The sequence below is a fragment of the Cyprinus carpio genome, unplaced genomic scaffold, assembly GCF_018340385.1.
Source record: "Cyprinus carpio isolate SPL01 unplaced genomic scaffold, ASM1834038v1 S000006515, whole genome shotgun sequence".
NCBI classification, from domain to species: Eukaryota; Metazoa; Chordata; class Actinopteri; order Cypriniformes; family Cyprinidae; genus Cyprinus; species Cyprinus carpio.
In genome coordinates, this window is record NW_024879183.1 from 1,331,473 (window position 1) to 1,343,180 (window position 11,708).

General features: G+C 40.4%; 1 pseudogene; it reads left to right on the top strand.

Moving 5' to 3' along the window:
• The first annotated feature begins 1,027 nt into the window (after nucleotides 1-1,027).
• Nucleotides 1,028-11,708, top strand: part of LOC109079372 — an 18,700-nt pseudogene continuing 8,019 nt past the window's right edge.

The following is an 11,708-nucleotide window of genomic DNA, read 5'->3' on the forward strand; positions in this document are numbered from 1 at the left end:
GCCACCACGGCTGCCATGAAATGACCAATGGCACGGGCGGTCTCCTTGGTGGCGCGGAGAGCGAGATCATCAGTTCTTCTTAACTCTGTGATGTTATCAGGGTTAAGCTCCTCGCCCTCGTCTAACTCTTTAAGCAGGTTTGCCTGGTATGCCTGTAACACAGCTGTTCTGTGCAGACACACACCGGCCTGACCTGCTGCCGCGTACCCCTTGCCCACCAGCACTGATGTTGTACGCAGCGGTTTGGAGGTCAGTGCCGGAGCCTTTAAGGACGATGCCGCCCCTGGGAACAGATAGCTTGGCAATGTCTTTTCACCCTATAGCCAAGCTCACTCAACCCCGCCACATTCCCACAGTAATCTGAGGCAGACCTCGACACCTCTGTGTGAAGGTTAGGGAAAAATGGCAGGCTCCAGCATGGAGGTGGTAGCCTCGACCACAGAAGGCGTTCATCTAGTTTGCTTTGCTGCGGCTTGGCCTGGCCTGCTTCTTGGCGGGCCAATCGATTTTCAACTTGACCACGGTGCAAGTAAGCACCTCCACTAGCTCCTCATGCTGGGGCGATTGAGAGGGCGAAACCTCGTCGACACCCTCCAAGTCAACCTCTTGGAGGAAGACAGGCGGAGTGTCGAGCCCTTGCCCCGGGAGGAAGTAGCCGCAGAGCGGCCACGAATACAACCGCCGCGAGAAACACTGGTGAAGGCTCCCTCCTCAAAGAGAGCCTTCCGCTCCCAAGCAAACCACGCACAGACTGTGTATCCCCACCCGTGATTTAGCGTGGGCAGGGGGTAACACACAGCCTATAACGCGGCTTGCTCTTGCCCATAGAGTGCTTAGTCTTATCGTGAGCTTTAGACATAGTGGAGCTTATTAGTTTGTTTCTTTTTTGACAGACAACACTAAATAAGACTCACAAACACAGAGTGGACTGACACATACACAGAGCGCTTTGCTGAAAGACAGAAATCTGACGCCGGCTCAACCACACATGCTTTTTAAGCTTCCTGGTTGATTACGTCACCCGTCCATGACGTCTTGCCTTTCCATTAAACTGATTACACATGTGATTCAGAGCATGGTCACGCAGAAGGCCTTCCCAAAGCGCTTTGACCCAGCTCGAATTCCTGAAGAGAACTTATCTTTTTGCTTCATTTACCGTGAAAAGTTAATATGATTTTGGCAAACACGAGTCCTATCACTTTTTTTTAGTGGATCTCTGAGAGAGAAGAAGAAAAAGGAGAGGTTTAATGTGTGTTCATACTGCAGTAGTTTGTGTTCATCACCTTGTTCACATTTCCACAGTAAAGAAACTAACACTCATAGGTTTATCATGTGGGAGACTTATGTTTAACTACTGATAGTTTCTCTTGAGAGCAGTGTGAAAATCTGAAAACAAACTGTTGTAGAAAAACATGTGGAAAAACAACAGTTGACTTGATAACTTCAAGATCTGAAGGGAAACACATACTCTTTTTTGCTGCCCATTAAGACATATTTCGGTTTAGAAGCTCTGTTGTTCTTCTCACAACACTTTACATATACAACCCCAATTCCAGAGAAGTTGGGACATTTTGTAAAATACATTAAAATCAAGAATTTGTGATTTGTTAATTAACCAACGTAAATGTATTTTGTAAATTTGAACAAATTTAGTTTTTGATGGCCGCAACACATTCCAAAAAAGTTGGGACGGAGGCAAAATAAAAGTGAATGTTATTGAATATCCATGTTAAACTGTTTTGAAACAGTAAGCAGGTAATAGGTCAAGGCATCATGTTTGAGTATAAAAGGATTATCTCAGTCTTGGCAAGCAAAGCTGGATCATGGCTCATCACTTTGTGCCAAATTTCACGAGAGAAGTGTCAAACAAATGAAAAACCACATTTTGCAATGAAAAATTGCAAATAATTTAGGTCTTTCACCAAGTACAATATATAATATATCCACACATCAAGTGGGGAAGTCGTGGCCTAACGGTTAGTGTCAGACTTGCAATCCAAGGGTTGTGAGTTTGAGTCTCGGGCCGGCAGGAATTGTAGGTGGGGGAGTGAATGTACAGCGGTCTCTCCACCTTCAACCTTGAGCAAGGCACCGAACCCCCAACTGCTTCCTGGGCGCCGCAACATAAATGGCTGCCCACTGCTCCGGGTGTGTGTGTTCACTGCTGTGTGTGTGTGCACTTTGGATGGGTTAAAAGCAGAGCACGAATTCCGAGTATGTGTCACTTTCACTTTTTCACTCTCACTAATATTGTGAAAAGATTCAGGGAATCCAGAGAAATCACAGTACATGTAGGGCAAGGCAGGAAACCTCAGCTTGATCTTTGAGCCTTCAGATGGCATTGCATAACAAACTGTCATGCTGCGGTGTTAAATATAGCCACATGGGCTCAGGAGTACTACAGAAAACCACTATCATTTTCCACAGTCTGCTTCTGCATCAAGAATGCAACTTGAATATCTGTTATTCTAGGAGAAAGCTATACATCAATTCTATGAAGCGATGCTGCTGGGTTATTTGAGCCAGAGCTCATCTCAGATAGTCAGAAAGACAGTGTGCTGTACTCAAATGAGTCCACATTTAAACTTGTTACTGGGAAAAATCAACGTCAAGTTCTCAGCTCCAAATACCAAAGGGACCCTCCAGACTTTCATTAGCAAACGTCTGTCATGGTATATAAGCACAGCAGAGCACACGGCATGGGTGACTGGCTTATGTGCGACGGTACCACTGACATGAAGGCATATATTGGGATTGTACAGAGATATATACTGCCATTAAGATGATGTCTTTCATGAGAAGTTAGATTATGAGATCAAGACAATGGCAGCTCTCATTCTCCATGTGCTACAACAGCGTGGTTTCGTAGAGAAAGAGTGAATGTGTTAGAAATTTAATTAATTAAAAATTTTAATTAAAAGGACCGCTGATGTGACACAGTGTTAAACGCGCCTCTTCCCCAACTTTTTTGGAGTGTCTTGCAGCCATCAAAATCAAAATCTGTTCATATTTACAAAATACATTTATGTTGGTCAGTGAAAACTTTGGAAAGGTTTTCTTTGTATGTATGTCAATAGTTGTGTTTCCATCCACCTATTTTTATGCGCATTTTGGAATATCGCTTAAAAAAAAAATGCTGGATGGAACTCATCGGATAAAAAGTTCCCGATCCTATTCAAATAATTAAAAATGTGCATAAACTACGATTGAAACACATTTACCAAATAAATTCCTCCATGTGCATCGAAAAAGTAATGTGACCAATCTCGTTCACAGCATCTATATGTTGTTTTGGTTGTTCTGAAATGCCTGAGGAAAGTCTGTCATCAAAGTATTTCTGTATAATTGTCTTACACGACTGCGTTCCCAAACAGCAGCATCCACCTCCGAAAGCATTGACAGCATTTATTGTGTTACGTCTGCTCGCTCCGAGCCTAGGTGCAGGTAATTTATATCATATATGATTATTATATTCAGTGGCTTCACCTGTATTCTTGGTGATATTTAGTGCCACAGTTTACCAGAAAGTGATGATTTTGTACTCTTTGACTTGTTGGATGGAAATGGTGCTTTATTCGCATATGTTTTATGTGATATTCCAGTTTTGCACATAAGTTTAATTCAAATCTTTGGATGGAAACATAGCTAATTAAATAAAAGTTGAAGAGAATAAACAAATCCCAGATTCTTGATTTTATCGCATTTAACAAAATGTCCCAACTTCTCTGGAATTGGGGTTGTATTAAGGACTCTGAAGGACGAAAATGAAAAAGGGAAGATGAGTTTCAGGCTGACCAAATCACAAGATATGGGCTTGTGAGGCCTAGCCAACTCAGTTTCCCTAAATCATTATACTGAATTCATCATGGTTTACAATGTTGCATATATATTCTTCTTATGAATGATTAAATATATATAATTTGTTTATAATTTTATTTGTATTTATTTGTATTTATCATTTGTATTTTTCCTGTATTGTATTGGTGTAAAAATGTACATTTTCTCTTGAATTTTTGTGCATGTGACAAATAAACTTTAAACTTGAGCCCTCATTTTGTATGCATGAATGGAAAATAAGAAATCAAGCTTTATTTCTTACATGAAACAAAAAAAGTGGCGGCAATGGTTTAGTGGCAATTCTGTTTTGCAAACAAAGTCGAGGCCACAAATGATTCAGATGTAGACAGATCTAACAACAAATATGTGAAAACCTTTGATAACATGACATGATATTAGAAGGAAACAACTTACCTTTAAGTGGTATTTGTCAAAGTTTTGTGAGTCTTTGATATGGCGTCCTTACACTATGAAGTTCTAACTTTTGCTTTCAATCTGAAATGTTTCCTGAAGGAGACTGACACAAAACCACTTCTCCTTGCTCCTGCTAGTCAGAGCTCAGCTGACACACTTGCGTGAAAAACGCTTAAGTGGTTTGATTACACCAGACAGTGAATTTTACAAATACAGCCCTTTAATCTTAAAGTAATAAGAAGTTATAAGAAAATAAGAAATGAGAAAAATTTGAAAAAAGTATTCATCGAATTCACAGTATTCATCTTGCTGTCAAGCGCATAATAAAATTAGTGATTAAAGAATGATAATACATATTTTATATTATATATATATAAAAAATGGAAAATGTTCCAATGGACTTCCGGCTAAGAGAACGCTGGCGCATTGTGGCTGCAGCTTCTTCGTCTGGTTTTTGTTTTGTTTGGTTGTTTGTTTTAAATTGTTTTAAATTTTACTATTTTAAATTGTTTTGCATCACTGAGTCTGACACTGGCCAACTTGTGAATATTACGGGTCCCACGGAAAACTAAAAGATTAAAGACTCAAATCCAAAGAGATATTCTTTATAAAAGTTAAGACTTGTCCACGCCCCCCTAAAACGGCTCGTTTAAACGCCCCAACATGTCTACGTCACTATTTAGGAAGATTTGAAAAACACCGCCCAAATGTTCATGCAAAGAAAAGCGGCATACCTTTTATTCTCACTGTTGCCGCCAGCGCCATTTCATGGAGATGCTGTGTGTTTCACTGTGAAAGCAAAACTACTTTGTTTGGCCTTCCAAAAGAGCATGATATCCGCTTCGTCATGCCTAGAGGTGATCTGTGCTGGTCGCTGAGGAAATACATCAACTTTGCACTGTGCGATTGGCTTTCATCGTGGACGAAGCGGAGTCCAGCAAAGGGTCATCACATGTGGTTGCCACAATCCCCGGCCACTCCTTTTTCGAATCCGCAGGCCGTTCTTTGTTATAGCCGCTGGCTGCCACTCACTCAACCCGCTGGCCATCCCTCAGTCTTTGCAAGGACAGTCTGGTGCTTCTGACTCACAGTCTGTATGTAGGTTTACATATGTAAAGGATTTGTCACTGATGATTCAAACACGAATTTTGAGCAGTGTAGAGTAGCACTTGTTGTTAGTCGTTTCTCCGATCACAAATGCAGACATGGTTTTATGTTTACACAGCGTGATATGCAACGCATAAAAAGACAGTATAAGTCATTATAATCAGTAATTATGTCCCCACTGGATGCAACAAATGCCTCGTTTGCAATGGGTTTTATTGTTTTTGTCCTGTCATGCCGGTGTTCTGACCGGGACACGTCATAACAGTATATGTCGAGGGGCATAACATTTCTGTCAGACACTTGAAACATTCAACCAATCACAATGCACTGGATAGCTGGCCAATCAGAGCACACCTCGCTTTTCAGAACGATGAGCTTTGTAAAAAAAAAAATCGACGTGTTTCAGAAGGCGGGGCATAGATTAGAAACAATATTGTACAGTATGTGGAAAATTATGTTTTTTTAACCTTTAACCACATTTCATTACACCAAATACACAAAATAATGTTCTTTTTAGCAACGTCATATGACCATAGTAACAGTATAATATCAATTATATCATCAATGCTCTGCAATATCCTTCTCAGGTAGACCATCCAGCTAAATTTAATATAATCACAAATCATGTTCATTTAATAAAACAGTTATTGACTCTTTTGTATTTGTTTATAACAATAAAATCTTCAAATGCTCATTTCCTGTATTTACTCTAGTTTTATAAAACATCTTCACATAACTCCTGTAGGACCTTGGTGAACAGTCACACCAATAACTGCAGAATTGGCTACTTCTGCCAAAGGAATTAAAAGAGCCTATTTCCTCCCATCTGCACAATCTGAACATCATTAATGATTAACTAAAAGGGAAACAATGCTCAGTTGTATGTCAAGCATTAAACAAAGTGATAGCGTCATTCCACAACAGAGGACGTCTGTCCCGCTCATCAGAAAACTAATCATGAGCTAATCATGTGATGCCGATAAACTGAGTTGGTTTCCTGTCAGCCATGTTGTTTTCCAATTAAAAGAGTTGACGACATTAACTCTTTTCACAAGATACAAGGACCCTGTGTATCCAGAAGCATCTCATGATCACAATGTATGGAAACCCGCAGGAATCATCAATAATTAATGGACCTCAACACAAAGGATACATACATGATCCATCCCATGACTCTGCTTCATGCTTGGTTGTGAAGTTTTCTACAAACTGAACTTTTCAATAAATGATCTCAAAAGGACAACCATTGAGAAGAAGCTTTAATTATATAAGACATAAAACATATTATTTGTGAATATATGTTTGATGTGTTCAAATGTAATCGGTGCAACTTTAACCAATATTTTATTGGTTTTAGCAGATAGTGCTATTAAATGTGTGTAAGATATGGAAAGTCTAGTGTTGAACGAAATTTGCTCACGTTATTTGCTTAAACTTGGAGCGAATGAAATGTCCAAATTCTGTATTGTGTGCATATTATGACACTTTATAAGGTATTAACCAAAGTTCCACAATGGAGTTCATCTCACATGACGATGTCACATGATGTTTAATCAATGTACAAAGAGAAACAGTACGGGGCGTGTCTAAGCTCTGCAACAGCATCCCATTGGAAGATCGCGTCGTGGGATGGACCAAATCCGCTTGGATAAAACCCCAATGCCTGAACTAATTCAGCGCACGCTTCCTTCTTCGCCATGGCTTGAACTACCTACTCCAACGCTGCTAGCGTTCTTGTCATCCAGACCTCAAAACCACTCTGTTGAAACTTCGTGACTGCCAAGAATCTTCGAAGTCTTGCAAACAGCGAAACTATCAGAAGAAATCGAAGCTTCTACGTAACCAGGCAACCAACCAATCACCAGGAGGATTTTCCCAAAAGACGTCATCCAAACGACAGATCTGCAACCAACCCGAGGAGCGGGGATTCCCTGAGACGAGGCAACAAGCGAATCTCCAACTCTGCTTTTCAGCGCAAATGCAAGTAAAACAAACAAAGTTCATTTCTTGCTGAAATAAGTGCAGATTGATCTTAAGCAGTAAAGATAAGACACATCTCTGCTTTTGTGATTTTTGTGGTGCAATCTAACGAATAACTTACTCCTGGGACTTCATTCAAATCCGTTATCATTCTCTTCAGTAACTGTGTGTGTATGTATGTGTGTGTGTGTCCATTAGGTTTTAGATCCATGTAATAGAGTAGCTCAATAAATTCTTGTTTCATTTTCTAAAAGAAGTATTGTCTTGTGTGGTGTATTTTAAGATTAAACTTTGCCCAGATCCTATGCTACCTAGCTCGTAGTTTATAAATTATCATTCTGTTTGTATTCTCATTAAGCCATGAAGTAATATAAACAGAATTGTAAGGATATACTGAATTTTACGTTCGCTGGACGAACCGTCGATTAAGTATAACTAATTAAATTTGGAATCAGTTCAATTAAAGCAATTCGAATCTTTAGATTCGACTCTTCTCAAAACAAATGAGCTAATATTTCCTTACATATGGTGGAGAATTAAAGCGGGCAAATTTGACCTAAAAAAACATAATACCAAGACATTTTGTGTTGTATTTGTTCTATTTTATCCGGAAGAATAGATCAAAGACAGAGAAACAGTTTGTTGTGCTACTGGGTACATTTATTATGGCATGCCAGTGTGTGAATGAATGAAGCGAAACTAGTGTTGTTGTTTGAACTGCAGTAAAACATTTAATTGTCCGAAGAGACAAATTAAGTCGCCCTAAAGTGCATAAGAAAGAAGCGAGCGTGTTCCTCGTTTTCCTTTCTTTTAAAATAAAGGCCTTCATAGTTCGATTTGTTAGTGCGTATTCCACAGCAAATTCGTCTATGTATCTCCCCGGTTTGAGACATTAACTTAGCTAATTAATCTTCATTTGCCATTTAATTCACTAAAACTAGTGAACTTTGGAACGCGGTGCTCAGAGAGAGTGTCCGACCGCTATGTTAAGGGAGAATTGTGAAATCTTGATCAAGCAGAATTGTGGTTAAATCCATGTGTTTTTGTCTGTAACGTTAGACTAAAACAAGTGCTGAGATCCGCCGAGATCTCAGTAACGTATTTTATTAATTACAGTAAATCTGTAGATTAATTTACCTCACTCTAACGAGCTGAGATGGTTCAGCGCTCAGTACACGTTGCGATAGTAACAACCGTAACCCGGAAGTTCTAAGAAACCTTTTCCGGGGTAATTTGAGCTATTTGTAAACAAATACCCTAGTGGGAGCTAAGCTAACTGAAGCTAACACCTTTGCATTGAAGCATATGCAAAGCTAGTAGCCTTGAAGGCTAGCGGTTAGCACATAACATTTTTGTGGGCTTAAATTCAGTGTGTGTCGCAGTGTTTGAAGTGTTGAAGTGACTTTACATCTGTTACATCTGAACTTTAACTCACTCTTACCTCATTCTTTCTCTCTTTCACATTTATTAATCACTCTCTTCTCCTCTCCTCCCATTGAAAAGAATGTTGACAGATGCAAACTTAATAAACGTTAGTTTGTTTACTCTTATCAGTTGAAATGCTGTTGTTTTATTAATAATTGATGGTTCTCTTCCTCATTACTTTAATGATACGTTGTGATTAATTCAGCTATAACTGCTTTTATAATTTTAATGACATCAGCAGATATTATTAATCTAATTAATTATGGTTTTGAAATTTTGATTTCATTTCATAATTACAGATTTGGAATTTTTATTTAATTTCATAAATTGGGTTCAGTTCCTGCTTTCACATAGCAACAATATTTGCTGATAATTGAATTATAATTGCTCTTATAATATAATGAAAACAACATTAGAGATTGTAATCCTTGCACTGTCAATATTGCTCTGAAATCTTAATTTCTTCTGCAGTTAAGTAGGTTGGGCTACCCTGTTTCAAGATACTTATTGATTAAAATTGCTAAGAGCAATTTAAATTAAATTAAAGATAACAATTAAATTTTAAACAGGAAATACTTTTTCTAAGTTGAAATTTGAATTTCATTTGCAATTAAGTTTTGGTTCTACCTGTTAGGCCTTATTTTCTCTCTCCGTCAGTTATTTAATTAACTCAGCCCAAATTTTCATAGGTTTTCCCATTTGGCTTAAGCCTGTTAGTGGCAAAACCCCAAAAGGAAAATTAGGGTTTTCCTCAATTCTTAGGGTAGTAAGTGTTATCCTGCTAACGCAGTAAAACCAACCCCTAGGTGTATCGACTCAGCAGCGCCACCACCCTGTCATTTTTCCTAACATTGGGAGCAAAACTTTTCTTCTTCTTCTCTCTCTCTCTCAGCTGTCTTCTTCTGATTTGACTACTGTGGCTGTTTTGGGTTTGTACCTGTGAGAATCATAAAAGCAGAGAACTTTAGAGACATTTAACAAAATTTTGTGAAACTTGAACACTTTGTTTCAAAATTGTCTGACTCTCACCCTACCTTCCCTTCTCACCCTGGGATCCTACCCAGCTAAGGCTAAAGTAGGTCAACAAGAGGACTGATAGGCGTCCGCCAAATATTGAATACGCAGCTAGAAACACTCTGATTGGTGTTTGGTTGTCAATCCTACCAGCTGAGAAACCAATACTGTCATTGCTATCGTTTTTCTTCCGCCCCAGAGGAATTTTAATAGCAATCACAGTTCTGGTATTTAGAAATCCCCATTTCCAAAGCCCTGTCTAGAAGTATCCTTCTAAATCAAACTTAACAAAAAAAACATTTTTTTTTTTAATTATCCTCATTCTGTAACCAGAAAAGGGAATTTTGTGTTGTCTTTCTCTCTCATCTTACCATTGGCTCTAATCTTTCCTTACAAAAAAAGAAAACCCTTTCTTTTATAGGAAAAGTGGAAGTAGCCAAATAGTATTCTGTTCCTTGCTCTGTTTGTTACTCTTCTTTTCTCCCTCTGTTCTCTAGCTGTGCTACCTGTGTGTGCTTATTAATTTTCCCCACAGAGACTACAAATTAGAAGCACGCCCACCAGAGATTCACAGTCGCTGAGAACTACACTCACTTGCCCATTATACACTCAACGTCAACCCACACTTGACATTGCACACTTACACCTCTGTTTTGCCTTGTTTTGGTTTTGTTTTGTTTTCTCCTCTTCAAGGTCTGTGTCAGTCTAGGTTCTAGATCTCCCTCACCGCATCAAAAACATGTCTCGCACAACAGACCCTGTTGGCCACTGGGAGGACCTCAGGACCAGCTGGATGAAAACATAACAAGCCTCACGAGACAAGACCCAAGTCAGAGCTACAGTCACAAAGAACTAGCCAAGAACACCGGCTCCTTAAGCCACACACTCATCGCCACCCTCAAGCTGAGCGACAGGCACGCTGCCCATGTCCAGCAGGAGCTGACACGCGCACAACGACAAGCAGGAGCAGCTAGAATTGGAGGCTCAGGAATGATGGGAAGGACCTGATGAAGTGGAACAAGGCATCGAGGAGGCATCGAGGAGGAGATCACCAGTCCCACCACCTCCACCCCGTGTGTTTCTCTGCACAGGCCCGGTGCACCCAGGACGCGATCTGCCCAGATGTCCTTCACTCCAGGCGCCGGGACACCACGGACCCCTGGGTGCATCCGCAGTGGAGGACGCGAGCTAGGCCCCGGGCGATGACTTCTCCCCCTCCGGTCTTCGAGATCTCCTCACGGAACCGCTTCTCTCCCCTCCGCGAGACGGAACGCGACGCTGTGATCGTCGGAGACACCTTCGTCCGACACGTCCAAGCTACGTTAGCCGAAGGTAAAGTGCACACTCACTGTTTCCCTGGTGCTCATGTTCTCAATGTTTCTGCGCAGATACCCGCGATCCTGAAGGCCGACGAGAGCCCCAGAGCGGTCGTGCTTCACGACTTCAGGAGCCTGATCGAGACGGTTCGCAGCGCGACGCCCGCGGTGACGATCATCGTGTCAGGACCACTGCCCACGTATCGACGAGGACACGAAAGGTTCAGTAGACTTTTTGCTCTAAATTAATGGTTATTGTCATGGTGTAAAGAACAGAAACTGCTCTTTGTTAATAACTGGAATCTTTTCTGGGAGCGTCCTAGGCTTTTTCGCACTGATGGCCTGCACCCCAGCAGAGTCGGAGCAGATCTCCTCTCGGACAACATCTCCAGGACTCTACACTCCATTTGTCTAGTAAGCAAATATCTCCAAATAACTGCTATGATGGGTTTTTTAAAGGATAAGGTTTAAATCATTCGAAATGACTTCTGCTTAAGTTACACTGTAGATATGCAAAGAAACTATCGTATCTCTTGCTTGGCTACTGTGTAACGACCACCAGGGCCCATATACAGAATTCCTAAAAGAATTGGAGATTTCCTGTTAAGACTGTTG